At 49.9% G+C, this 26,509-nt stretch overlaps 1 long non-coding RNA gene across 47 annotated transcripts in view; it reads left to right on the plus strand.

Annotated features, from left to right (window-relative positions):
- The window catches only part of LOC102895780, a 659,008-nt gene that overhangs the window by 127,801 nt on the left and 504,698 nt on the right, over positions 1-26,509 (plus strand). For 2 of the 47 annotated variants that reach the window (XR_003042538.1, XR_003042527.1), the window contains exons 7-8: positions 23,605-23,781; positions 25,210-25,546. The exons of 43 other annotated variants lie outside the window; for them this stretch is intronic. This is a non-coding gene — a long non-coding RNA (uncharacterized LOC102895780). Of the gene's footprint in view, positions 1-16,718; positions 23,530-23,559; positions 23,782-25,209; positions 25,547-26,509 lie in introns of all 47 variants that reach the window. 2 more of the 47 variants (XR_003042532.1, XR_003042535.1) reach the window with 2 other exon arrangements.

Here is a 26,509-nt window from a genome sequence, read left to right on the forward strand (position 1 = left end):
TCACTGCTCCATCGTCCCTCCCGCCTGCCCTCGTCTCCCTTCCTCTGCCAGCCCCTGACCCCCTCTCCCCGTTCTGTTTCTTCTGAAGACGAGGATCCTTCTCTCTCCAGGGTCTCCTAGGGGAAGAGATCTGATGACGCCTGTGCTCAGCTCCTGCCCGGGGTGGTGGTCTCTCACCCAGCCCAGCCCACCTCCCCAGCACCTCGAGCGGTGACTGGCGGCATATAGCAGTTTCCTCTCCCTCCCTGCCCGTCCACGTTCTCACTGGGGGCCGAGCGCTGTGCCAGCTGTCGGGGGGACAACAGAGCAGATACACGATATGCTGGGGGAGACGCAGTGTATCCGAACCCTGTATTTGCCCAGTGTTTGTGCCCCCCATTCATATGCTGAAGCCCTAGCCCCCCAGTGTGGCCATAATGAATGAAGGTTAAATGAGGTCATAACTGCTGGGGGCCGCCGATCTGACAGCGTTAGTGTCCTTAGAAGACACTCCATCTCTCCACCGTGAGAGGACACAGCAGGAAGGTGGCTGTGTCTACCAGCCCGGAAGAGACCTCCCCCCAGAAACCGAGGTGGCTGGCGCCTTGATCTCGGACTTCCAGCCTCCAGAACTAGGAGACAGTTAAGTGTCTGTTGTGTGAGCCGCACAGCTCTGGTGTTGTGCCCAGGCAGCCTGAGCACACAAACACACACGCGGAGGACGCACACCTCAGACCGAGGCTGCAGGGTGCCTCGATTGCCTTGGCCCCAAAGCCACTCTTTGAGTGCGGAGTCCCAGCTGATACCTGTGAACCATCACGGCCCCATCTTTAAAACAAGGAGCCTGATTCTAGAAACCATCAGAGCTGCTCTTGTCCTGTTCTGTCTGGACCCTAACGCTCCCCGATCTGGGCCTGATCGATCTTTTCACTCTTCCTCATCTTCTGCTCAAACAAACTCGGTGCTTACCGAACACTCCTGTGGTCACAGCATCCGGCTCCTGCAGCAGAGGCAGCTCCGGCCTCCCGATTGCTCTCCGTGACCCACGGGGCTGCCTCCCTGGAGGATGCACTTTGTGGATCTTCAGCGGTCTGTGCGTTCTGTCCGTCAGTCCATGATTCGCCTGCTGGGACGGCTGAGCGTTGGGACGGCTGAGCGTTGGGACTTCTGGCATCACCCTTATGGCAAGAGGCTTACGGGGGCGGTGGCAGTGGCAGTGGCGGTGGCAGTGGCAGTGGCGGGGTACTGCTACGGTGACGAAAGCGCTGTCGCCGATACGACCGGCGATGACAGTAAAAATCGCAGAGCTCAGACGTATCCTTCACGGTGTTCCCAGCTCCTCTCGTGTGTTATGTCACTTACTCCTCAGAGCACACGAGGGGGTGGAGTTTAACTCACGGGCCCAAGATGGCAAACGAAGAGATCTTCCCCCGGAACGTACGCGAAGCTCAGCCTAGTGCGATGTGCTTTTACTTAACTTCAGGTTCTTTTGTTCTTTTTAACCCGAAGCTAACACTTAGAAGCTTTTGCTGATAGATGGACCGCTGGCTGAGTGGAGGTAAGCGCTACCTCATCCCAGGTCACTCCATCCTGGCCGTGTCTCTTAGTGCCTTTTACCGCCCTCAGACGGCTCCTAGTCCCCCCGGGCGACCTCCCAGCTGGGGTTCTGGGCTGTCTCAGGTGAGATGAAACGTGACACAGCTGAGGCGCTGGTCCCGTTGTCGCCCCGAGTAATCACGGGCCTGCTGGAATCCACATTTTTCTGCTCCAAGCCATTTTCTCTCCAGTTTTGTCACTGTCCCAGAGCTGGTTGCAGTGGGTGCCTTTTTGAAGAAACACCCATCGGTGGGATGCAAGGCATGGTGAGGTTTTTTTTTTCTCCTCCAAAAATGAAAACTGACCTGTCTCAGCAACATAGGATGCCTGGTCTCGACTCATCTTGGCATCGTTCTGCCGGTACATAGTGGAGCCACCCTGGTGTCATGTCCATGGAAAAATCAGTCAGGGGACCTTCACAACTGTTGGGTTAGGGAAGACTTTCATAAAAATAGAAATAAGAAAAAAAAAAAGAATAAAACCCAATCTAAGTGCCATCCTCTCTGAACTCGAGTCTTCCCTGAGTGTCAGCCTTACCCCTGCTGGCGTGGGAGGGAACTGGGAAGGTGACTGTCCACGGGGTGGGGGAGGGGGGGTACTGCATGGGGAGCCAGCAAAGAGACCTGAGCCCAGGTCTCTGCTTTGCCACTTGCCAGCTCCGTGCTGGGAGGAAGGCTCTAGGTACTTCTAAGCCTCCAATTCCTCCTCTGCAGAGCAAGCTCTTCTGAGGATCAAATGACATTATTGTCTGTGAATCTTTGAAGGCACATACTTAAGATGATCCGCTAATGGGTGCTGAGCCGACGCATTCATCGACCGTTTGCTTCAGGTTCTGTGAACCTGATTTTCCCGGGTCCCTCCCAACTTAACACATTTCACATTCACGCCAATATCTTTTTCAGGCTGCTAACGTTTTTCACAGTTTAATGGGGCCAGTATAAGACAGCCATCACAAGGAACGGAAATTGGAGAATGTATTTCAGATGTCATCATTTGTTTTTACCTGTAACCCCTACACGTCCACTGTCCTCCACATGTCCTCTGCACACTTTTTAGAAACAAGCTTTACTTTTACTTTACGTCACGTAGTTTTAGATTTTACCAAAAAATTGGAAAATAGTTTAGAATGGTCTTATGTACCTCGCATCCAGTTTTCCCTACCGTTAACATCTTATATCAGGGTGGCATATTTGTTGCAATTAATAACCAATATGAATACATTATTATGCTTAGTTTTTAGCCGACATCCTTTTTCCGTTCCAGGATCCCATCCAGTACAACGCATAACAACGTGTGGTCGTCACGGTCATTGTGTCTCCTTCGGTTCCTCCTGGCTGTGACGCTTCTCAGACTTCCCTTGTTTTTGATGACCTCGACCGTTCTGAGCGTTGATCTAGTATTTTGTAGAATGCCCCTCTGTTAGGACTTTTCTCATCCTTAGACCCGGATGATGGGTTTTGAGAGGAAGAGCACAGAGACAAAGTCGCATCGTATCAAGGTTCTGTGCTGTCAACGTTGACTGACCGCTGTTAACGCTGACCTTGATCGCCCGGCTGAGGTGCTGTTTGTCGGTTTCTCTGCTGCAGAGATACTCTCCCTGCCCCCACCCCCTTCCTTTGTGCTGGGAAGGGTGCCGCCTTATACACTCCACACTTAAGGGGGGCGGCACTGTGTTCCCCTTGACTGGAGTACACAAACAATTTGGAATTCTTTCCCCTGCGAGATTTCTTTCCTCTCCTCCCCCTCGCCTTTATTTATTTATACCACTAAACTCACGAATATTTATTACATACTTTGGATTAATAATCCAACATGACTTTATTTTATTGTTCACAATTTTTTTAGCTTTGGTCACTGGCAGCTCTTTAGTTGGCTCCTATGTTTGCGACATAGCCCCATCATCGCGGGGTTGTTTGGGAGCGTTTTCTTACTTTCTGGTACTATATGTTGCTCCAGGCTCATTTTATATAATTTCCTGCCTCAGACTTAGAATTGGTCCATTTCTCCAAAGAGCCTTGGTTTGTTTTATGGGAGAAAATAAATCTATGCTATTAGAGACCAAGAGGTTAGTGCGGAATGTGCTCATTGCTGCTGGGGTGTCATCGCTTCTAGGCCTCAGCTGCCAGAGCAGTGAAACATATGCGTGTGTACTAACCTGTGTATGTACACGTATGTGTAAACGTCTCCGTGGTTACCCATCTGTATCCATATTACACTAACCGTGAGTTCATAGCGACGTCTCAACTCTAACGCATTGCCACGCTCCACACACTTTTCGACAGACTTATTTTTTTTTTTTTCCTTATGGCAAGAGGAGTCAATGAATGGTGAGCTTTGAAAGTCCACTTGGGCAGAGGGAAGCCGGTTGAGAACACACGGCTTTCCCCATGGGCAGCGTGGTGTCAGGACCCGAAGTCGAGGTGAATCGGACGCAGTTGGACAGAAACTCAGAAACGTGTGCTGCCCAGAATGATAGCAGACTGGGACGCTGTCACATTCAGGGCGTGTGTGCCCTTGCTGGTCTCTTGGCCTTCCTGTCGTTCTGTGGGGAGCCTTCCTTGTCGCCCTTCCTCTCCCGTGTCACCCCACTGCGTACCTCTCCCCACACATACTTCCAGAGGCCCCTGGGCTTATCCCATTAGAAATGCGCCCACGTTATTTTTTTTTCAAATTCTCTGCTTGTCTGTTGCTCCCACACGGACCAGACCGTTGAAGGGAGCACTGTCCGTGCCGAGTGAGTGCCTCACACGGCCCCCCAAAACCAAGGAAGGAGTTTATCTGTTTGGTTTCGGAGTTTGTGAGGGGAATAGTGCAGAGGACAAGACACGTGGGCCTGCTTTCTTGGAACCTGACGCACGCACAGTACGCGTGAAGGTGTTCACATACGATGTAGAGCCTCCGATGTGGTTTCCTCCCGGCCAGGGGTCTCGAACTCAATTGTCTGCAGGGGCCAGGAAATATAAGTAAGCGACGTGGCCTGGAGGCTGGGCCTCAGGGATTGGTGGGGACCTGGAAGGCACGCAGGGCTGGCGAGGAGCCAAGACACCCAGCCAGCGTCCTGTCTGCTGGCCCGGGTCTGCGCCTGACTAGTTTGTAAGTTTGACGATCGTCCCTGTGTCTGCCCAGTAGAAAAGGGCAGTGGCCAGGTTCTGGCCACTGACTATGGCCTTGAAGGATGACTGTCCTGTTGTGGCCAGATCTGATTGTTCAAGGGAGTAGAAGCTGCGGAGGGGGCAGGGCCGCGACCCTTTCTACGCGCCTCCGTTCCCGACATTGTCACTGTGGTGACAGTTCTTCCCCGGCGGCAGCCTTTGTCCCCAAGAGCAGCCGCCGCTTCCAGTTTGCAAGGACTTTTTCTCCCCACACTCTGGGAACCAGCTTCATTGGCTGCTTTCCGAGGTGACACCCCCAGCTGAGGCTCTGCAGGGCCCCCCAAGCATCTTAGTCCTAATAATCCTACTCCATACCCCATTCCTGAAGGGATGTGCTTGCTCTGTGCACCCCACTACTCCGATACCTTAGGGTCCCCCCTTTGACTTTTCAGTAAATGGTTCCTTCTTTATCTGAAATTCTTCCCGTGAAAACGGCCGGTACGTGTCCTCTTCCCCTGCTGAAGCCCGATTGATATGCGAGGTGTATTTCTGTAGTTCCCAGCCTGGTCCCCTTCGCTCAGCTGAGCTCGAAACAGGTCTGCCAAGCTTGTCGCTTTGCGGCCAGAGCGCTATCGCCCCATTGCCCACCTGCAGCCTCTGCCTGGAAGCCCTGCGTCTCACGCTCGCCGTCTGCCCACGATCATGGATGTTCCCGGGGCTTGCCGGCAGCCCGTTTCCGCAGGCTGCTGCTCAGGGAGGTGATGCTTCGGGTTTTCCGCAATGCTCGCTGGGCCCCAGGCTTCAAGGTCGGCTGGGCTTCTCTGTTTCTGCACGGGTGTGTGCCCCCGAGGGGTGGAAACAGCCTCGTCAGAACGAACCCGGGCCACGCTGACGGGGAAGTGGGCCGGCAGGGGAGAAAACGTGGGCTGGGTGCTTCTTGGGGGCTTTCCTCTGGGCTGGGCTCCGCAGAAGGCTGCCCTGGGTGCAAGCCCATCTGACTCACCCACGACTGCTCCCCGCAGAGCGTGTCTGCGGGACGAAAACAACGCTGCCGCCATGACTTCCCCCTCGGCGTCCCACCATGATGCCACGTCTGAGCTCATCTCCCTGACCAGGGGGTCGGCAAGCCTTCTGTCACCCCAGTGCCAGAACTACATGTCTCTCAGCGATCGGTTATGAACCGTGATATTCCTGAGGCATTCTCATTGATCACGAGCGATACGATGACCCGTGGCATCGAAAACAGGCCTCTGTGGCATTTCATCTTCCTTACCTTGCTTGACGCTTTCTCCTTTCTCATTCAGAGCGTTCCGCAGTGGGGCTGAACTGGGGTGTGCAGCAGTTTGTGAGGCTGCTGTAACACAGGACCACACGCTACGTGGCCAAAACAACAGAAACTTATTCTCTCATGGTTCTGGAGGCTAGAAGCCTGAAATCAGGGCGTCAGCCGGCCGGGGTGCCTGCTCTCTCAAAATGTTAGGGAAGAACCCCTTTTCCTCTCTCGTAGCTTCTGGCGATGGCTGGCAGGCCTTGGCCTTCCTTGGCTGATAGTTTCATCACTCCAGTGTCCGTACCCAGCTTCACATGGCCTTCTCTCCTGTGTGTGTCCAGACTTCCCCCTTCTTAGAAGGATGAGGTCCACCCTAATCCAATATGACTTCGTCTTGACTTGATGACTTGACGGCTTCTGCAAAGATGCTGTTTCCAAATAAAGTCTCATTCCGCAGGCATTGCGGGTAGGACATAAACATATTTTTCCGGGGCCATAATTCAACTCAGAACAGGGTGTAGGAGGAAAATATGACCACTTCTCTTTCTGTTTACTTTGTTTCTTTTTTTTTTTTTATGGAACGTCTTAGATTTTGTATGTTTTATAATAATACAGGTGTTCATGTATATTATATTAATGATATATGTGGTTGTGTAAGTTATCAATATTGAGAAATTGTGAGGCCCTGGGAATTTGTTGTATTTTTTTAACTCTTTTTGTGGGTGTGAAATTATTTCAGAATGAAAAATAAGAAATTTTAAATACAAATGAGATATATATATATCTCTCAAAAGGTGTCCATGGTCGGTTAATTGAAGAATAGTTGTACTTTTTGTATAGAATTAGCCCACTTTTGCAAAATTAAGACAGAACCACATAGCACATAGGTATATTTGTCTAGACATAGGAGAAATTCTGAGAAGGGTATACACTTCCTGTTAGCAGACGTTTCTGGTAAATGTGATTGGAAGGTGTGAGAAAGTGGGAACTTTTGCTTTGTGATTTTTTTAAAACAAAGACCGTGTTTTAATTATATAATGGGAAAGTAAGAAACATGTGGTTTGTGTGTGTGGGTGTGCCTCTGTACTTGTGTGTTGAGTTTTGATGCCTTCTGTCAACTCAATTTCTGTTGTATTTTCCTGCACAGGCAGCGCCACAAAAACAATCTTACACGCTGGGCATTCACCCAGTTTTTACTCCACCGTCTGCTTTGCCACATCTGATCCTTCGAGTCTGTAAGCTGTAGACGCAAAGGGGGCCTGCAGTCCTCACTGGTTGACAGTGACACTGGCTAATTGTCTTCCCTTTATCCGAGGAAGCTGGCAATTGTTCACCCTTGAAAACTTTGGGGAGAACTTTATTCCTAAGTGTGTAGCCTTTTGGTCTCCCCGGAAGAGTGCAAATTAGAAATTTCGAAGTGACAGTCATATTTGTTCCTCTAAGGAGCAATGATTTGTTAGGTGATGCTTGATAGCACTAAACTCAATTAATCAGTGAACCATCTTCAGTTCCTCCCAGGAGTGTTTAATGATCACTAGGCTTTCGTAGTTAATGTACAATTTCATTTAGGTGGATTTATTTTTATGTATAGGTTTGTTTTCCCATTTTCAAAGCAGATGCTCCCTTGATTCAAGGAGGAAGAAGAAAAGAAGTAACGCCTTTCGAAGGATGTTACTGTGTGCCATGAGCTTACAAACCTTGACTGCGTAACCTCCCCATTACTAACTGACATTCTTCCAATTTATTAATGAGGAAATTGTCACAAAAAGGTGCGTCCGCTCAGGCTTTGGCGTGCTCACTGAGTTAGCTCCTGAAGGAACTGTCCCCTTTACTTGCCTGTTCCTTACTCCTTTTGGGGTCCATGCCCTAGAACAGTTTCTGTTTCCTTCTGCTCACCAGGCTGCTTCATTGCCTCTTGTAGTTCCTCTGTGCTAGACCCAGTTTTTGCCTTCTGAGTTCCTTTGCCTCCTTCCGGCATGGTGTCTCCATGGATGGCGTGCTCAGTAACGATGATACTAATGGTGGTAGTAATAGTAAAAATAGGATATAGAAGAGTCTTTATTGAGCCCTTGCTTACTGGGCCAAATACTGAGCACTCCCAGGTATTATGTCCTTGTTTCCTGCAGTCACCTGATGAGGTTTAGGGGCTCACTGTGGGATGGAGGCCTGAAATCCACAGCCAGGTCTTTCTAGGGACCGGAAGCTAAGTCAGTCCAAGCTGTTTCATTTCAGGATTCACTTAGATAGTTAAGCTCTCATACTAGGTTGTCGCAAGCTAGTGAACACCGCCAAATTATTTCTCCCACAGAATTATAGCCACATGTTCCCAGATGTTATAACTATATGGTCGAACTAATGTTCATACACATCATCATGTTATCAATGACACAATCAAGCCAATAATGAAGTATGTCAATATGAAGTTACACAACTCACAAACATATAAAATATTACATGTCTGCTGATTTCATTAGCAGAAACACTTTTTATTTTTTCAACCAAAGGTATGGAAAAGAAGGGAAAAAATTCAGTGTTTTGATAAAAATAATAATCGTCTTTCCAATTAAGTATGGTGAAAAAATGACAAGATTTTTCAGAAGTTCGGTTATTAAAAATTCTTCTAGCCAGAGTCAAAAGAGCATCTCATAACAAGGTATCTCTGCCTTTTAAAATATTCATTACATTAAAGAGCCTGTTCTTTTTGTCCTGGGTGAGATACAGATAGCATTGTATGGGAATTAATTAATATTCCCCATCGTTTCTTTCAGGTCCTCTCTGTTAAACTGCACTGTAAGGCTGTTTTGTCTGAAGACATCAAGGACATGTAGATGCTACTAAATGACCCTTTATCCAGAACTTTGTGTTTTTTTTCCAAAGTAGATTGATATGAAGTTGACCCTTGGACAACATGGGGGTTAGGGGTGCCGACCCCCCCCCCAGTCAAAAATCCACATATCTTTCCACTCCCCCAAAACTTAGCTGCAGTCGTCCCCTGGTATCCACAGGGGATTAGTTCTAGGACACTCCGCCTCCCTCCAAGGATACCAAAATCCGTGGATGCCCAAGTCCCTTATATGAAATGGCTCAGAACAATGCATACAGTCCCCTCCACATCTGGGGACTCCTACCCTTGGACTGAAAATACTGTTTTGGCTCTGAGGTTGGTTGAATCTGAGGATACAAAACCCTGGGGATAGAGAGAGCCAACTGTGTATTTATTGAAAAAAATACACATATGGATGGGCCTGTGCAAGTCAAACCCATGTCGTTCAAGGATCAACTGTGTGTGTGTGTGTGTGTGTGTGTGTGTGTGTGTGTGTGTGTGTGTGTGTTCCGGGGTTCTGAACCAACATCACACCTCTTCACCCTTCCATATTTCAGTTTGCCTCTTCTCACACAATAAGACATCCCAACAGGAAAGTTTTAGAAATACATTAAAAAGTGTCCTAATATCCGAGAAAAGAGATGGTGGTGCCGATTCTGATGTATCCTGACGAGGATGTAGGTGACGTAAACACAGACATTCAGGCAAATGACCATACAGGCCCTGCCTTCAGTATTTAAAGTGATTGAAGGGGAAAACCACACTGTGACATCCCAACTCTAAAAATATGCAGCATTTTAGTATATATTTTAGCACAAAATGTTTTAATACGTTAAATTAGTGTTACTATATATATTAGTAGGAAATATTTTAATTTAAAAATATGCAAGCATCGTGCTGGCTGTTTTGGCACCCAGACTTTCTAGATTTCTCATCAATAAGATTCTGGCATAGAAATAGGTCAATAAGATTCTGGCATAGAAATAGGTTAGAAATCGTAGCTTAGAAGAGCTTGATTTTAGGACAGTCGGCTGATAAAAAAGGTGCAAAAAGTGATTCCAAGGCTAAAGAGTCATCAGCCCTTGCTACGTGTTGGGACGGAATGACAAGAACTCAAACATGGACGCTGCAGGGTGGCCGAGCCTGGGTGCTGTGAGCTGCTTTCAGTCCCCCTGCAGAAGCGACTTTGGGCTTCCTGCAGAGGTCTCCCCTGCCGCTACGCACCTTCCGCTCCCACAGCAGTAGCTGGAGGCAGCTCAGAGTTACCGAAGGCGACCATTCTTCCAGCGACCTCCCTGTTGTTGCTTTCCGATCTTATAAACAGTGGCATGTCTTCACACTGCACCCCACTTTCACTCAAAGCTAGGACGAGGGGGACCAGACCTCTCCCGAGACCCGCCATGCGGTGGATGGCATCACCGCAAACAGCTTCTTCACCAAATTTAATTTCTACACCTGTCATCCAGACCTGGGATTTTGATGGTAAGTCATCATCAAAAGTCCAGTCCAGTACTGGTTGCCTTCTGTCTTCACAAGGACAGTGTTTTAGTGGCTTCGAAGGCTCAGCTCTCTGGGACCCCGGACTTTCCTTAAAAATCAGCGAGTGGGCCTGTGTCACTTAGGAAGGCTCATGGCCACCCTTCATCACATGCTAATTAGTCACCTCCGATGATAAAGGCCGACTTTGGAGGGGTCTTGGTTTGCAGTTGTCATTTTACGAGATACAGTCACTGAGCATCTACTCGGGGGCAGGCGCTGTGCTCAGGGCGAGGGGTGCAGAGCTGTCTGTGTGACCCGTCCTCCTCCTTGAAGGCTCTCAATCCCATCGCAGGAAGCCAGTTCTGGGTCCATCAGGGCTGCTGGCTCATGTGCTCTGCTCAAAGCTATATCTGCAGCTCGTGGCACAGGGCCTGGTGGAGAGAAGCTGCTCAGTCATTAGTGAATGAATGGGTGAGAGTTTCCTGATTTCGGCTCAGGAGTCGCCATCTCCGTAATCAAAATTAATCAAAGGGCAGGGCTGTGTTACTTTCTCACTGTGACATCTCTGTCTGCGAACTTCCTATCCCCGGCTTGTGGTCCATTCTTTCTTCTGGTATGGGGACCTCTTACGTGTGGAGAGCAACCTGCTTTAGGTCTGGAGGAATGGTAATTCCTATTGATTTTCTCTGCATATATAATTAATGTCTTGAAGGCATTGTGGGTACTCAGTCAGTGTCAATAAGATTCGATTCTGCTTAACAAGAGAACATTGGGGAGGCGGGGAACGTGCTATGGACTGAATTGTGCCCCCCACCCCCAATTCGTGTGTTAAAAGTCCTAACCCCCAAGTGGTAGGTCAGATGTATCTTATATGGAGATAGGACTCTTGGGAGATAATTATGTTGAGAACCCCCCACCCCCAATTCGTATGTTAAAAGTCCTAACCCCCAAGTGGTAGGTCAGATGTATCTTATATGGTGTTTGGAGATAGGACTCTTGGGAGATAATTATGTTGAGATGAGGCCATGACAGTGGGGCCTTCCTGTATTGGGATTAATGCCTTGTATTAGAAGAGATACCAGGGAGATTGATCTCTCTCTCCTTGCAATATGAGAACGCAGTGAGAAGGTGGCCATGTGCAACCCAAAAAGAGAGGCCTCAGAAGCAACCAGACCTGCTGACCTTGATCTTGGACTCCAGTTTCCAGAACTGTGAGAATATAAATGTCTGTCGTTTAAGCCAAACTGTGGCGTTTTGTTAGGGAAAGCCTGGGGCTGTCTTAGCTTTACCTAGAGGACGTTGGAGCGGGGTTGGGAGGTGTTCGTCTCCAAAAAACAAAAGGTTAGTGGGGAAGGCAGTTGGTCAGACATATCTTATATGACCCCAAAGATCAAAACCAAGATGGAGAAGTGGAAATAATAGGCAGACAGATGCCAACAAAATAAAAGGAAACGGAGTCTTCTGGGTGGAATGAGTTGTCTGCGTACCTTGCTGGAAATGTCCCTGTAGAGACCACATGGCTGCTGAGAGGGGTTGGGGTGGACGGAATCCAAGCATTGCCCTGTGGTGTGACCCTGGAAGGTCCCTCTGGGTCCTGAGCTTCTGTGAGCTCAGGATTAATCATTGCACACAGGGACCGTACCTTCTCATTTGTAGAATGCATTGCATGTCCAAAAGCAGTTTTCATACGCATTATTCCATCTGACTCATTTAGCATCCTCGTAGCCGATGCCCAGCATGCAGTTGCCGAATGGGAGAGTGAATAAAGAAGCCATCGCTACACCGTGGGTGACGGAAGAGGAGCATGTGGGCAGAGGGGTTTATCGACTCGGTCAATAGTAAAGGCCAGGCTAGGCTTGAACCCCGATCTCTGCTGTGCCTGGGCATCCGTGTTTTCACACCTTTTCACATGGCCAGGAATCACAGAATTGGTGTTGGTGTGGGCGGACTTGTGCACGTGGTCTGTGGTTATCGTGATGAGGCGTGAAGGCTGGGTCCGCGTTGTTCCCAGGGTCTGCCCAGCCTGCCTGTGCTGATTGCTTTTTGATTTGCAGAAGTGATTTCATTTATCTTTCCCTCCAACTCTCCTGACTTGGGGTCCGGCTCCAGTGGGGCACCACGTGACGTCACGCCCCTCTCTGGTCTTAGCTAGGTCTGTGGTTCTGGACGGGCCACCTTCACGTCCCTGTGCCTCTCCCTCTGTCTCCTCTCCCTTCCTTCTTTTAGCTCAGTTCCGTCGACGTGACACATCCTGAGAATCTGTGTTAAATGGGTCACATAGGTGAGAAGATCTTTGCAGAAATCCTCACAGTCTCTGGGAAAGGCAGCCATGTACATGCACGCCGTTTTGGACGGCCATGACTGCTGTGGTGGCTGTTGGTCCTGTGAAAGATGAGAATCCGAGGGGTCACGGGACCTTGAAAATGTGTGGACCTGAAATAAACATGTCTACCTCGCTCATTAAGCTTGGTTTTCCAAGGTGACACACAGGAGATGTGCATTGAATATACAAAGAGTAGCTGGACAGATTAAGTATCTTTTCTCTGGGAGTTTGTCCTCATCACTAAACAGAAGGGTGGCTAGTATTTTGAAGCTGTCAATCAATGCTCACATTCTAGAATACTGCGATGGGTGCCGAAGCAGCCCTGCCTCATGGGAGTTGCCCTATAAGGTCACTGTTTTGTGACATCTGGAGATTCTCATCAATGACAGAAGCTGACTAATTATGAGCAGGGAAGTGAGGGCCTTGAAATACCCCTGTCTGCACATCTGGCCTCTCTGTCAAACCCAGGACTCATTTCTGATAACTTTTTTGGCTTCTGTGAAGCGGCCTGGCCATGTCTGGCCGTGGGTGGTGCTCAAAATGAACAGAACAGACAGCGGACCGGGAGGTGGGGAGCTGGGGACCCCGGGGGTGGAGGAGACGGGCTATTTTAGCATATTTCAAAGTAATGACAAGGCTTCGAGAATGGTTAGTGATGTCTGCTACTGTATTTGCTTTCTGTTTCCACGGAAAATGAAATTCTGGATGGGGCGAACCTGGCTAAGAAAAGGGTCCGTGGACAAGAAAGGAAGTGACAAGTGCGACTTGGTTTTCAGAGTATTTTCCCCTGAACCTTCTTCATCTGGACTCGCAGAGCACTTACAGAGCGCTTAGCATGGGGTAGCTGGGTATTATGGAAAGGTCGTGGGCTGGAAAAGCTAACCGAGGCACCAGTGGGAGTTAACACCTTACTCGCAGTGCAGTCTTGTCAAGTTCAGTCTACCACTTGAACCTCAGTTTCTTCATCCAACGTCAATGACAAAAAAGGTGAGGGCTGTTTCATTCTAGTGCCTCTAGACTCTGTAACAACTAAATCTCAATATTCAGTAGCTCAGCACAAAAGACGTCTATTTCTTACTCATGTAATAGCCCAGGGAGGATGGATGGTCCTGGTCAGTGGGTGGTGTTTCTCTATGCAGTGATTAGAAGACTCGGGTCTCTTCCACGCCGTTGGTCCGCTGTCCTTCAAGGACCCTGAAATCCATCCAGCTGATAGGTGGGGGAAGGGAGGGTGGGGAGGCATGCCCACGTCTTAAACACCCTGTCCTGTAAGTGGCATACAGCCACTTCATTTGCAGTCTGTTGGGGGGAACTGGACATACCATCCCTGCCTGGAAGCAAAGGGCTGAGAAATGTAATCCCAGCCTGGGTGACCACTCTCCAGGGGTGACTGAACTCTGTAAGGGGGACTGTAAGCTTTTGGTAAGCACTTCTGCCATAAACATGTTCCTTAGTGTTGCATAAAGAGAGGTGACGCTGGCCTTATGAACATACCTTGTGTGGCTTGTGCCACAAGCTCTGCACGTCATTATTTGTGGGATTTTTCTCCTCCTCTTTTCTAATGTCGCTTCACCTTACAGGACTATTCATTTTTTCCCTGTCTCTGTATTTTTCTTCACGACCTCATTCGTAAACTTCCTGTGTCTGTCACGGTGCTTTGCCAAAAGCTGTTGATGGACTGACAAGTTTATGGTGGTTCCCACTGGGCTCTGTGGCTCTTTGTTTTCCCTTCTAGGTTTTCTATTGAGAACTAAGAATCTGCAAGACGACTTTGGTCAGTGCATGGGAAAGGATTTTTGCTAATGAGTGTGGTCAAGCATAGTGACGGTTTTCTAAAAGTGAAAAAAAGGGGCATCTTCTTTGGAAATTTTTCAAAATAATAATCCGAGCTCACTGAGTCACCACTGGGCACCAAGAGCCAAGTGCTCACTCGTATGAGAGCACTGAATCCCCTCAACAATCCCCATCCTCCAGAAGAGGCGTGTGAGGTCCCAGAGGATCAGAGACTCAGAGGCCACACGGTACCATCACCTTCTGGAAGGGAAGGTGGAGATGATGGCATAGGCCCTTCTTACACTGCACTGCCCCTTGCTTCATCATCATGTCAGTGAAGGGGGACGTGCTTTGTGCCAGATTCTGTCATGGACATTCAGGAGACACATATGAGCAAGTTCCTGTCCCCACGGAACTCAGGAATTGGTGGGGTACGTAGAGGGTGGTGGTGGTGGGAGAGATTATGAAAGCAAATATACTTGATTCTGATTATTTGCCATAGTTATGATCTATAAAGTCACCATGAATACTGAGTTCGCAAATACTGAATTATTGCCCCAGGGGAAATACAGGGTTAGGTTCCTGGATGTCTTTTGGCGACATTCTCATGGACCAATCAATACATAACCTTGTTTTATGTGTGTTTCTGTTTAAAGGCACCTTATTTAATATATATTGCTGATGCATTAGCATTGAACTCATGGACAACAGCACTATAAATCATGCCTGTATGAAGCTCCTTTATCCTGAGGATTTTCTCTGTAAGGCACAGCACAGACTTCTTGCACTTAGGATTACCAGACAGCACCTCAGCACCGTGCTTAGGGGTCATTTTAAACAACAGAATCACCAACAAGAAGCACAGACACGAGGCAGTCCATGGACCTTGGAAAGGACACTTACTTACAGTCTGAAGCTGAAACGAGAAGCAGCCTCACCTGGTTCCACCTCAGCTGGCAGCGTGGGCATTGGGTGGCCCACAGTTTTTTGGCCATTCTGAGGATATTCATGAATGCAGGGTTACAGAGACATTTTGACAAGCAGGCAAATTCACAGATATAGAATTTGCAAATAATGAGGATCGATTGTGGGTTGCAATCAGTGTGAGACGTGGGACCCTGGCGAGTGGCGTTGTGGGGAAGGGATCTGGCAGAGGTTTTCAGAGCAGGTGATTCCTTAGGCCAGGATCGGCAGACTTTCTGTACAAGAGGCCAGAGAGCAAATATTTTAGGCTTTGGGGCCCATGCAGTCTCTGTGACAGCCATGCTCTGCCATAGTGCCCTGCGCAATACGTAACCAATGAGTATGACTGTGTCCCAGTAAACCTGGATTTTTGCGCAAATTCTGAAATTTGAATTTCGGAAATTTTCAACTTCACTAGTCTTCTGATTTTTTTCCCCAATCATTTAAAAATTTAAAAACCGTTTTCATCTTGGGGACTAAATAAAAGCAGGTGGCAGCCAGATTTGGCCTGAAGGCCAGAGTTTGATGACTCCTGCCTTAGATGCTGCTAGGTAGGAATGCTTACTAATTATGAAGAAAACTAAAGAATTCAGCAATGGACAAAGGATAAAATTTAAAAATTCACCTAAAACCCCAAGACTCAGGGATTTCCATGAACAACATGTAGCTGTCCCTCACGGGCACGCATGGTTACACAGGTGCACTTTTGTGGTCCTGTAATTAGTTTATCCCTGGAGAATACATGGTGGACATCCGTCTGTATTAGTAAGGATTGCTCTCCATCGCAAGTGTGATCTGTCATCTTCTGTAGTTGGGTGATGGTTAATGTTAAGTCATTCTTTGCCGGTGTCTTTTAAATTGTGTCCAGTTTTTTTTTTTTGCTGTGACAAATGATACAGTGTGAGTTCTCGTATACTCTCCCCACACAGTTAGGGTTATAGGGAGACAAAGATGAGTCACACTGTGTCCTGCTCTCGGGACTTACAATTCAACAAGCCACGCAGGTGACACACAGCAATTATCTTGGCCAGATAGTGACGCTTTCCAGAATCAGCTGCAGTGCTGGGAGGCTCTGAAGTACAAAGGGTCTGATGTTCTGATCCAGGTGAGGCCAGGCACCTGTCTTTCCTGGGTCGGCAGCTCCCTCCTGTCTGCTTGAGTTCTAGAGCCTTGTGGAACAGCGGAAAGAGAACCTCAGGCATCCTCCGGTCATCACCCCACCCGTCTGCAGATGGGAACATGGAGACTCAGAGAGGTCGAAAGACCGACGGAGGGTCAGCGCGGACGCAGACTCACATGTCCCTGGCCTGGGTTAGGGCCTCATGGCCCTAGGTCAGGCTTCGAGAAGCTGTTTTTTCAAAGCATCACGTATGGATGTCCCCTGGGCCTTCTTGATAGAACCTTCTCTGTCTGTTCCAGGGCAGCGATGGTAGCTGAGGTGACGGGTAATTTCTTGAGACCCCAGCATGCCTGCTGGCCGGTTCATGGCACAGTCAGAATGTGTTCGCTGCCACCTCCGTAATTTTTCAGCCTGAGTGAACAGACCTGCACATCACCTACCTCCTTCATGTTGACAGCCATCTTTAGCTCTCGCCTGTCAGACAGGAGGTCGCTGCCTGGCGTTCCATTTCCCCGAGTCAGGGATGATGCGCATGTGACTGAGCAGGTATCCTGGGAGTTTGTAACAGTCAGAAATGAGTAGACTCCTTTCAGAGTTTTCAGAATCCTGTTTCGCTTATGCACAAAGATGTTGGCTACAGTGATATTTATAACAGTGAAAAGCCACAAAAAGCTTCAGCGTCGTAGAATATGGGAGTGTGGCAGGAACTGCAGCGTGTGCAGAGAGTTCATTATTCAGTCTTTCAGACGTAACGACGATGGATAAAAAGGTCTGCCTTATGGGGCAGAAGAACAGGAGGCACATCGTTAACACGGCATGATGGCATGATAAGAAAAAGTGCTATAAAAGTTTGGATAAAGTCCCCCCACAGGTCAGCAGTCCTGTCGTGATCAGCTGCTCCGTGCCAGGCACCCGGGCTGGGGGTCAGCGGAGGCTCTCTCAAGGAGGTGGGCAGCTGTCCGTCCGTGCCCCTGTCTCCACCGTTAGGCTTCTGGAAGCCCCTGGCAGCCTAGCTCTGAGCTGACCGGCTGGCGAAATGCCGCAGGGAAGAAACTGAAGTGCGACAGGTGGAAAAATCTCTCCTCCGGGTGGTACCGCAGCAGAAGGAGGGCAAAGCAGGGAGGCCTGCCTGACAGAGCCTCGGCTTGTGGGCGACCAGGCCTGCATCCAGCCCACAGCGCGGGAGCCCACCTTCTCAGAGTTATGCTGCGGGGGCTGCGATGAGTGTGTTCCCCAGAGCGTTACAGATGCGAAAGCTGCACGTCGGCGGGGCGGGTGGTTGGTGTTGCTGTCTGCAGTTCAGGGGTCTCCTCCCCTGACCACCACCCCCTTAAAATTCTCAGGCTCTGACAGCACGAGGAGAAGGGCTGGCCAGGGAGCAGAGCCGGCGGGCCCTGAGCGAGCTCTCCTGCTCCTTGGCAATTCCGGCATGATTCATAATGATTGTAGCAGATGAGGCATGAGGTCCGCGTCTCAGACTGCAGCTGATGAAAATCTTTTCCCAGAGGAAGCATGCCCAGCCTCCTGGGAGGACCTTTGGAGGACTTCAGCCGTCTGGCTGGCCTGAGCTGCCCGGTTCCCAGCACTGCGGTCAGCAATGAGCAGCCTGTGATGGTCGGGCGGTGGTTCCTGTCCGTCTGCGAGTCTCAGAGCCGGCTGTGCCTGGACCGGCTGCAGGCAGGCTCGGCGCTCAGGATGCTGTAGCTGCCTCCTGGGCAGGGTCCTGAAAATAGGGATTACAGCAGGCTGCATTTATATTCAGTATTTTTTTATATCTGGACAATAACAAAAACAAAAAATCACTGTAATTGCACCAATTAAAAAATTAGTATAAGGATGGGAACCAACAAACACCACCGTGAAACCCATCCCGTCTCTTCTTGAGAGATAATCCGTCTTATCTGGAAATTTCTGTGCACCCAGTGCTGTGCTGCTCAGCCTCTCAGGAAAGAAAACAAGCCCTGAATTGTAGGTTTGCTGATTTCGGTGGCAAAATCCTGCCATGGCTGAGAGGCTACCAAAGGTTTAAGAACTAGTTCTCAGAATTCTTGAATATTTAAAAACGGTTTCGTGAACCCCATGCACCTCACAGGAGCTCACTTTCCCTTTTCATTTGGGAAACTGGAGACTTGTTACACACATCAATCTGCGTGTCCTTTTCATTTCCTGTGTCACAGACTCCTCCTCAGGCCAGCACGTGCCGTCACTTAGCTCCTTTCCTTTCCGTGGTGAGGTTTCCATGAAAGTGCACCGTTGCTTCTGGAAGGTTCTTGGAAGGGCAGATCCGCCTCGCCAGAAGAGGGGAGGGTGACAGCAGCTCTTAGCGAGCAGGGAGGCTGGCTCCTGCCACACTCTCCACATCTCAGGCCTGGCGCGTGTCCTTTGAATTTATTCTGGCTTCTGGCTTCTTCCAAATGTTATTCTGATGATCTGTAAGTGACCAGATCTGGTGGTGACACTTCCCTTCACTCCTGTTCATCTTCCGCTTCCATTAGATAATCTCATTTTTCATTCGGGAAACCTTTCTTGATATTTCCCTGTTCCGTGTGCCCCCTCCCCGAGGCTGGGCAAAGTGCCCGTTCTCCACGATTCCTTTAGAACCCACGGCTGCCACCCAGGACTGTGCTCAACACACCTTACTAGTTATTGTGTGGTGTCTGCCAGCTACCGGTGGAGAAGCTGGGATGCTCTGGTAGGCAGAATGGCCCCCAAATTGTCCACACTCTGATTCTGGAATTATGCCTGTGAGTAAAATGTGTTCCTTTACGTGGCGAAGGGACTTTGCAGGTGTAATTAAGGTTTATGCAGAGAACTTGCTCTGGCATAGAAGGATGCCCTCAAGAAGAGTCAGTTTCCAGGTAGGAGGATTCGGGGTGCTGCTGCTGGCTCTGAAATGTGGGGACACTTGTGCAAGAACTGGAGGGAGGAGACGAGTTGCTAAGGGTCGCCCCCATCTGACTGCCAGCAAAGAAACGGGCCTCAGTCCTAGAATGCAGGGACGTAACTTCGGCCAATGGCCTGAATGACTGAGCTTGGAAGAGGTTTCTTCCCACAGCCCCCTGGTTAGAGCCCAGCCCGCTGGCAGCTGGCAGCTGCCATCCACCTGGGCAGCCTGGGGCGGAGAACCCAGCGGAGCCACCTCTCACTTCTGACCTATAGAACTGCGAGGTAATCAACGTGTGTGATTTGTTATGGGGGCTGTGGAAAACTAAGAGTCATAGCGGCTGGGGACACAGATTCTGGTCCCCTCTCTTCTGACTTCAGAAAACAGTAGCTGCCCCCCCCATCCACAGGGGACATGCTCAAAGACCCCCTGTGGATGCTCGAAACCGCAGATAGCACCAAACCCTATGTGTACTATGTTCTTCCCTCTACATGCATACCTATGACGAAGTTTGGTCCATAAATTAGGCACAGGAAGAGAGTAACAGTAACTAAAGATAAGGTAGAAGACTCGCAATAATATACTAATGAAAGTTATATGAATGTGGCCTCTCTCAAAATATCTCATTGTACTGTACTCACTCTCCTTCTTGGGATGATGTGAGATGATAAAACGCCTTGAGAACTTTCACCTTTTCCCTTAAAAGAAGCACTTTTCGGCTCCTCTTTGGCATATCCAAATCTCCGGCATCACTCTTTTTGCTCTTTGGGGCCATTATTAAGTAAAATAAGGGTGACTTGAGCACAAGCACTGCGATACCATGACAGGCAGTCTGATCGCCAAGACAGCTACGAGGTGATAACGGGCAGGTGGCGTCTACAGGTGGAGACGCTGGACGAAGGGATGATTCACGTCCCAGGCAGGACCGTGCGGGGCAGCGTGAGATTTCCTCACGCTACTCAGTATGGTGTATAATTTAAAACTGAGGAATTGCTTATTTCTGGAATTTCCCATTAATATTTGTGGACCACAATTGGCCACAGGTAAGTGGAACCACAGAAAGCGAAACCGTGGATGGGGGTGATGACCATGAGTTTGCTGCTCCCCGGGAGAACCCTAAGTGCCTAGTGTCTCCCTTTCGATGTCCCAGGCTCTCCTGAATGAGGCGATTCCACCATCTTCCAAATGGTTCATCTTTCCTGCCATCTGTAGTCCTCACTCAGTGGATTTTACCTCCACAATGTGGGGTTCAGCTCGTGATGTCACCTCCTGTACTGCTGGGCTCGCTTTCTACAGGGTCTCCCCACATCCAGACCTTCTCTCTTCCCACTGTGCACCCTGTTCCCAGATGCACCTCCCTGAAGCACGCTTTGCCTGCATCACTCGCTCCCCAGCTACCGGCATCCTGTGGTTTCCCTGTTCCCACCGAATCCAGGGCAGACCCCTCAGCCAAGAATTTGCAGTCCCCAGTCAGGACAGAAGCCGGCCTCTGCGGCCGATTTCCCGGGACTCCCTCTGGGCATTTGTCCCCTTGCACGCCCCAGCTTTCCCAGCTCCACGTCTCACACTTCTGCCAACCCTGTAGGGCCCTGCTCACGAGCCGTCTCATCCCTGGAGCCTTCACAGAGCCCCCGGGGGTACTGGCATTTAGAAGTGTGATGCACAAGTCCCCATTGACCATAAATGCATTAGTAGGGCCTTCCCTGCCCTGTCCCTTGTTCTCCCTCAGTGCCTTGTGCTTAGTGACACCCGTTACCCATGCCCACGATGTAGTCATGGGTGTCAGAATGGAGGAGAGAGGCCGTGGGCCTGCTTACCATGTTAGGCATATTACTTATAGTTGCTCATTAAAATAACTCTTACATGAGCATTCAGCGCATTCATTTTGCACTGTTTTAAATGGATACCTCCACTATCTTGAAACATCTCCGAAGTATTTTTAGCACACTCTTCCTTCAACAGTACTTCTATTCGGAGGAGCTGCTTATACTGAGTTCCAAGATGGCCCAGACATTGGTGAATAATATTTTACTATTTATAGTATTCCGATCACCAGCTTCATAATAATAGCTAACACATGTTGAGCACCACGGATTAGATCATTTAAGCCTCACGACAGTGCTCTGAAGTTGGGACTATTTGTATCTACGGTTTGTGGATGAAGAAACGGGACACAGAGAAGTTAAGTGATTTACCCAAGGTCACGCAGCTAGTTAGTAGTAGAGCTTGATTTCCCACCCAGGCAGTTCGGCTCTAAAGCCTGCACCCCAGTGTCCCCTAGACTGCATTGTATCCCTCTGCACAGCTACGCTTTTGTCCTCATCAGAGGCAGAACGACCCTTCGTCCCGGGGTGAACGTCATCAGCGTTATTGCTGGGGATCCTTACTGTCTTTAACACTGCCCATGTGCACAGGGCTTCACAGAGTTAGAGGTGCTCCCCTCCGTTCTCACGCCGAGCAGTCACCAGGATGTGAGACTGGGGGCCGTGACTAGGATGATTCCGTTTCACAGATGCGTCCCAAGTGAAATGACCAAGTCCGAAGCAGCAATCTCGCTGAAGCCACTGGGTACAGGGGACTCAGGCCCCCAGCACTCCTTGTCCTGAGGTGGGTGGGAATCCCTTCGGCCACAAGAGGGACTCCTGACCTGGCCCGATTGCCACCCCACTCTTAAACGCTGCTGTTCCCACACCAGACGGGTCATGGTCGAGCCCCCTCGAGACACTTACACAGGCCCGAATCGGAAATGATGACTTTTTTCCCTTAGAATTTCATTTTTGGTCTGTGGATTTTCCATTTATGAGTTCTTATATTCTCTCTTGGGGTAGGGAGGCCCATTTTCTTTTTTTTCTTCTGTTTTTCCCCAAGCTGGAGAAATATGGGGTAGGGAGGGGAAAAAAAAAAAAATCTTTCCATAGTCCATCCTAGGGAAGTTTGCCAAAGAGTGCGTCTTGCCGGCTGCTGGCTGGAGGCCCATCCCTGTCCTCAGAAGCCACGTCCACAGCGAGCGCTCTGCAGACCTAGAGCCAGCATCCAGCCCAGGGGACGTCCATGGTGGCCCTGGCATTGACGGCTGCACGCAGGCCGACCCTGCCTCGGAATGTACTTTTGAGCACAGAGCATCTCCTTGCCGCTAACCATCCCCTGTGCTGGGAAGCTGCGTATTTCCTATTCCCAGTCCTACTCCCGCCCCAATTCATTCCTTTTAATAACTGCACAGGAAGTTCCTTTCCCTCCAGTAAAGATGGTCATAACATTTTTCAGCCTGGGTGTTGACATTTTCTTCGAATCCCCAAGAGCCTTGACACAGGCGCATGAATCACATTTTAGAAGAGACCAGAGCTTGGCCTCTAGATTAGATGAGACTGAAGTTCAAGTACAGGGCTGGGCCTTGGACTGGCTGTGTGGCTGTGGGCAAGTTGCTTAACCTCTCTGAAGCTCCTTTTTCTGTCTGCAGAAGTGGAGGGCGTAGCTCCAGCAGAGCTGTGCCTCCCCAGTTTGGTTGATGGCTTGACAGGATGCTGGGAGGTTGGCAGAGAAAATGAGATAATGCGACTAAGTCATTTCCCATTGAAGAGGCTTCAAAGTGTTCATGATCTTAGCAGTTTTGCTTTAAGGAACTGGGGCCACAGGGCAAGTTCAAGTTTACTCTCGTCTTTATAAGGGCGTTACTGGTGGCAGGCAGCACATCCAGGCAGAGAACCCGGGCTCTGGGGTCAGAATGTCTGCTGGTGCATCTGGACGCCACACTTACCAGCTCTGGGACTTTGGACACGTTTAACTTCTCTGTGCCTGATTTTCCTCATCTGAAAAATGGCGATAAAAATGTCCCCTGCCTCATAAAATTCTTGTGAGGCTGAGACGCGATAATGTGTGCACAGCCATAAAATAATGCTTGCCGCGGGAAGTGGGAAGCACTTCTTAGCTCCTGTCGTTACGGCCCCTCCCCTCTGTGTGTGTGCGTGTGCGTCTGCATTGTATGGATGTCTGCTTTTCCACTAGCATGGGAGCGCTGCACACCTTCGGGCACGTGTGGTCTCTGTAGGGCACAGAGTGATGTGACAGCTGTTTTGGGGAGAAGGGGTTCAAACTGTGATCCAAAGATCCTTGTATCGGAATTGCCTGGGGGCGACTGTCAAAAATATCAACTCCCGGGCCCCAGCCCAGAGCCACCGAATCGGATGCTAGGTGATCGGATGCTAGGTGATCGGATGCTAGGTGATCGGGTCTTTTCTTTCCAGTTCTCAGCCCGGCAGATGCTAGGTGATCGTTTGGATTCCTGTTTGGTCTTTTCTTTCCAGTTCTCAGCCCGGCAGCTACAGCAGAGCTGCAGGCCCTGTGCAGAGATGGTTTGCTGCATGCTCTCCCTATCCCCAGTAAAACGAGGACATTTGGGGGTGCAGAAGAGGAGGCGTGGATCAACGAACATGGAGCCTTTGCGTGACTGTTATCCTGCAATTGTGGAGCTCGGGAACATGGTAGGGATCACATCCTTTCTGTGGAACTGCTTGGTTCACACCTGCTCTCCCAAGCGTGGTTGATTCCAGCCACTTTAACTCATTGCTCTCTGCTCTCATTCTGTACTGGGGAAAGGAGTGTGTTTGATGCTAAAACCTGCAATTTAGGTCTCAGCCTGCAAGTCTTGGCCGAGGTGGCTATTTTTCTACACTCACGGAAGCTGTCTGTACCCAAGATGCACCGAACTGTTCCCTGGCAGGGCCAGAAGTCTAGCATCAGGTTCATTTGTTGGCGTTCCGAGTCATCGCTGCCTCTCTTCCATGCTTGTGCTCCCATGGCAGCAGCATAGGGCTCAGCACAGTCCAAAGAGCCTGAGTTCAAATCCTGCCTGGGACACTTAGCTCGGTAACTTTATATGAGTAGCAGAATTATATGTATCTTCCCTTTTCTCTCTATAAAATGGTGTGGTGAATTGATTACACGAATGGTTCCAACTCTTCACCTGTTCTCTGTCTCTCTGGTGCTGGGCTAGATCGTGTGGCTGGCTTTGTCCAGCGAGGTGTTGTTGATAGACATATTGTACTGTTGGACCTCTGCCGTCACCAAAAGGAGGACATTTCCAAGCTAGCCTTCTGGTTCTAGGAGAAAGGTGAGACACGTAGAACATGGCCGAGGTGTTCTAATCCTCCTAGCTGAAAGCAGCCTAGACTAGCTGACAGTCAACCAACTCCCAGACCCTGAGCCAAGATCGTCAGAGCCGCCTGCCTGACCACCCAGATGCACAGACACTTAGTGCTTATGCTGTTGAGGTTTTGTTGTTATGCAGCGTTTTTTGGTGATAGATACAATTGGGAATATCAATACCAAGTATTCGATGACTTGAATTCTGCAAGGGCAGGAGTGGCCTAGTACCACATGCATTGCTTGTTATATCATGTCCTTGCTGAATGATTGAACGGCCTGAGGAGGGTAAGTTGGGTGGATGCGTCCAGCATGTTGCCTGCTTCCTGCATTCAGAACATCTCTGATTGGCTGGGATCAGTGCCATTCCCCGTTCACTTGGTTTTCTGTAAGAGCAGAGGTGCCATTTGCTGGATATGAATAGAGTAAAGCAGTGAATGAGACGGGGAGAGAGAGGGAGAGAGAGAGAGAACATGTGTGTGTGTGTGTGTGTGTGTGTGCGCGCGTGTGTGTTGGGAAGTGGACTAGCTGAGGTCCTAGTTTTACATAAGAAGCTAAACCCTCAGTCTCTGTTGATTTGCTGAATTCTTTGGGTCTTCAACGCCAAGGCCATATTCCTGCTATATTCCTCAGAGGGAAAACAGTTTGACAGATACCAGTTTAAGAACTGACCGTGGGTGAGCCGTAGAAACAGCAGCCCCCATATTTTCAGCATGTGCTCTTTGATAGGCACTTTTTGGCCATATTCATTTGATTCTCACTGCAAGACGCTACAGGGAGAAATTGCCCTTTTTGGCAAGAAGATGAAGAAACTCAGCTCAGAGGCATCACATGAATGACCAGGGGCACCGGCCGAGAACGTCAGAGCATGAGCTGTTTTGTCCAGGGCTGCCTGACAGCAAGGACAGCTTCTTGTCACCCCATTGCGCTCTGCGGGGACCTCAGCAAGCAGCGGCAAAATCGCTGTGGAAGTTCCGCCAGGAGAAGGCACGTGGCCTGCCCAAGCTTACGCATTGTGACCAGGGTTACCTGACACCCCTTCCAGCGCCCTTGGTCTGTCCGGTTGAGATCTCATGGGTCAGTGGACATCCCTGAAATGCCATGGTGAGTTTCCTGGGAAGGCATTGTCAATTTCCTGGTCTCCACGTGAGTTCCTTAAAATATGCAAAATAGGACACCGTAGAACCCCAGAGCTGCTGGCATGTGCTGTTTCCGCCCCACCGAAGAGCTGTGGAGCTCCCTGTTTGGGGACCGACTTGCCTGTCCTCCCTCCTGCCAGCTTGGACGGTGAGAGCAGGGCCAGTGCCAGGGAGGTTCCTGGGCCTGGGCTCAGGCTGGCCCTGGCTGGGCGGGAGGCGGATGGAGTGGTGGGCAGAAGCCGTGCTTGGCCAGCTGCCCTGGGCACCTGCCGTTCTCATGTGTTTGCTCAGCGGGTCGGGAGGGGAAGCAGGATGCTTTCTGTTGGGCCCTGGGCGTTCCGGGTCTCGGGGGCCAGCTGCTGGGGCTGGCAGCCTCTCCGAGGAGCAGTCTCTCGCCCTCTCTGTACCTCCATCTCTCAACTACCTGCCAGGCAGATAATCATCTCACTGGCTAAGGTAACCCCAGGAGAAGGCAGGGGGCTCGGCTAATGGGCAGGGAACATACACTGGCAAGGCGCCCAAGAGCCTTCGGCCCTGGAGGGAGAGAGACCCCTCTGGCGTACCCCCCTTTACCACCCCCATCCCTGGTACCTTTAAGTGTCCTGCCTCACACCATTCCCAGCTCCTTTTCGCCACATCAGCAAGTGTTTGCTGGAGTTTTGGCAAGAACCTCCGGTGACACCCAGCCTGCCTTTGATGGGACATGAGGAACGATTTACGTTCACCCAGAGCTTCAGGACAGCTCCCTCCCTGTTGGAACCATGAGAGAGAGAGAGAGAGAGAGTGAGAGGGAGGGAGGTTCCTTTTATAAATAAAAGCACTTGTGATGATGCACAAGGTCACATTTCCCACCAGGGTTCCTCAGGAGTCATAACTCAAAGACTTGATTTGGTACAAAGGAAAAATGGATAGGTCCCTAGGCACTGTG

Source organism: Pteropus alecto, unplaced genomic scaffold (assembly GCF_000325575.1).
Source record: "Pteropus alecto unplaced genomic scaffold, ASM32557v1 scaffold238, whole genome shotgun sequence".
NCBI classification, from domain to species: Eukaryota; Metazoa; Chordata; class Mammalia; order Chiroptera; family Pteropodidae; genus Pteropus; species Pteropus alecto.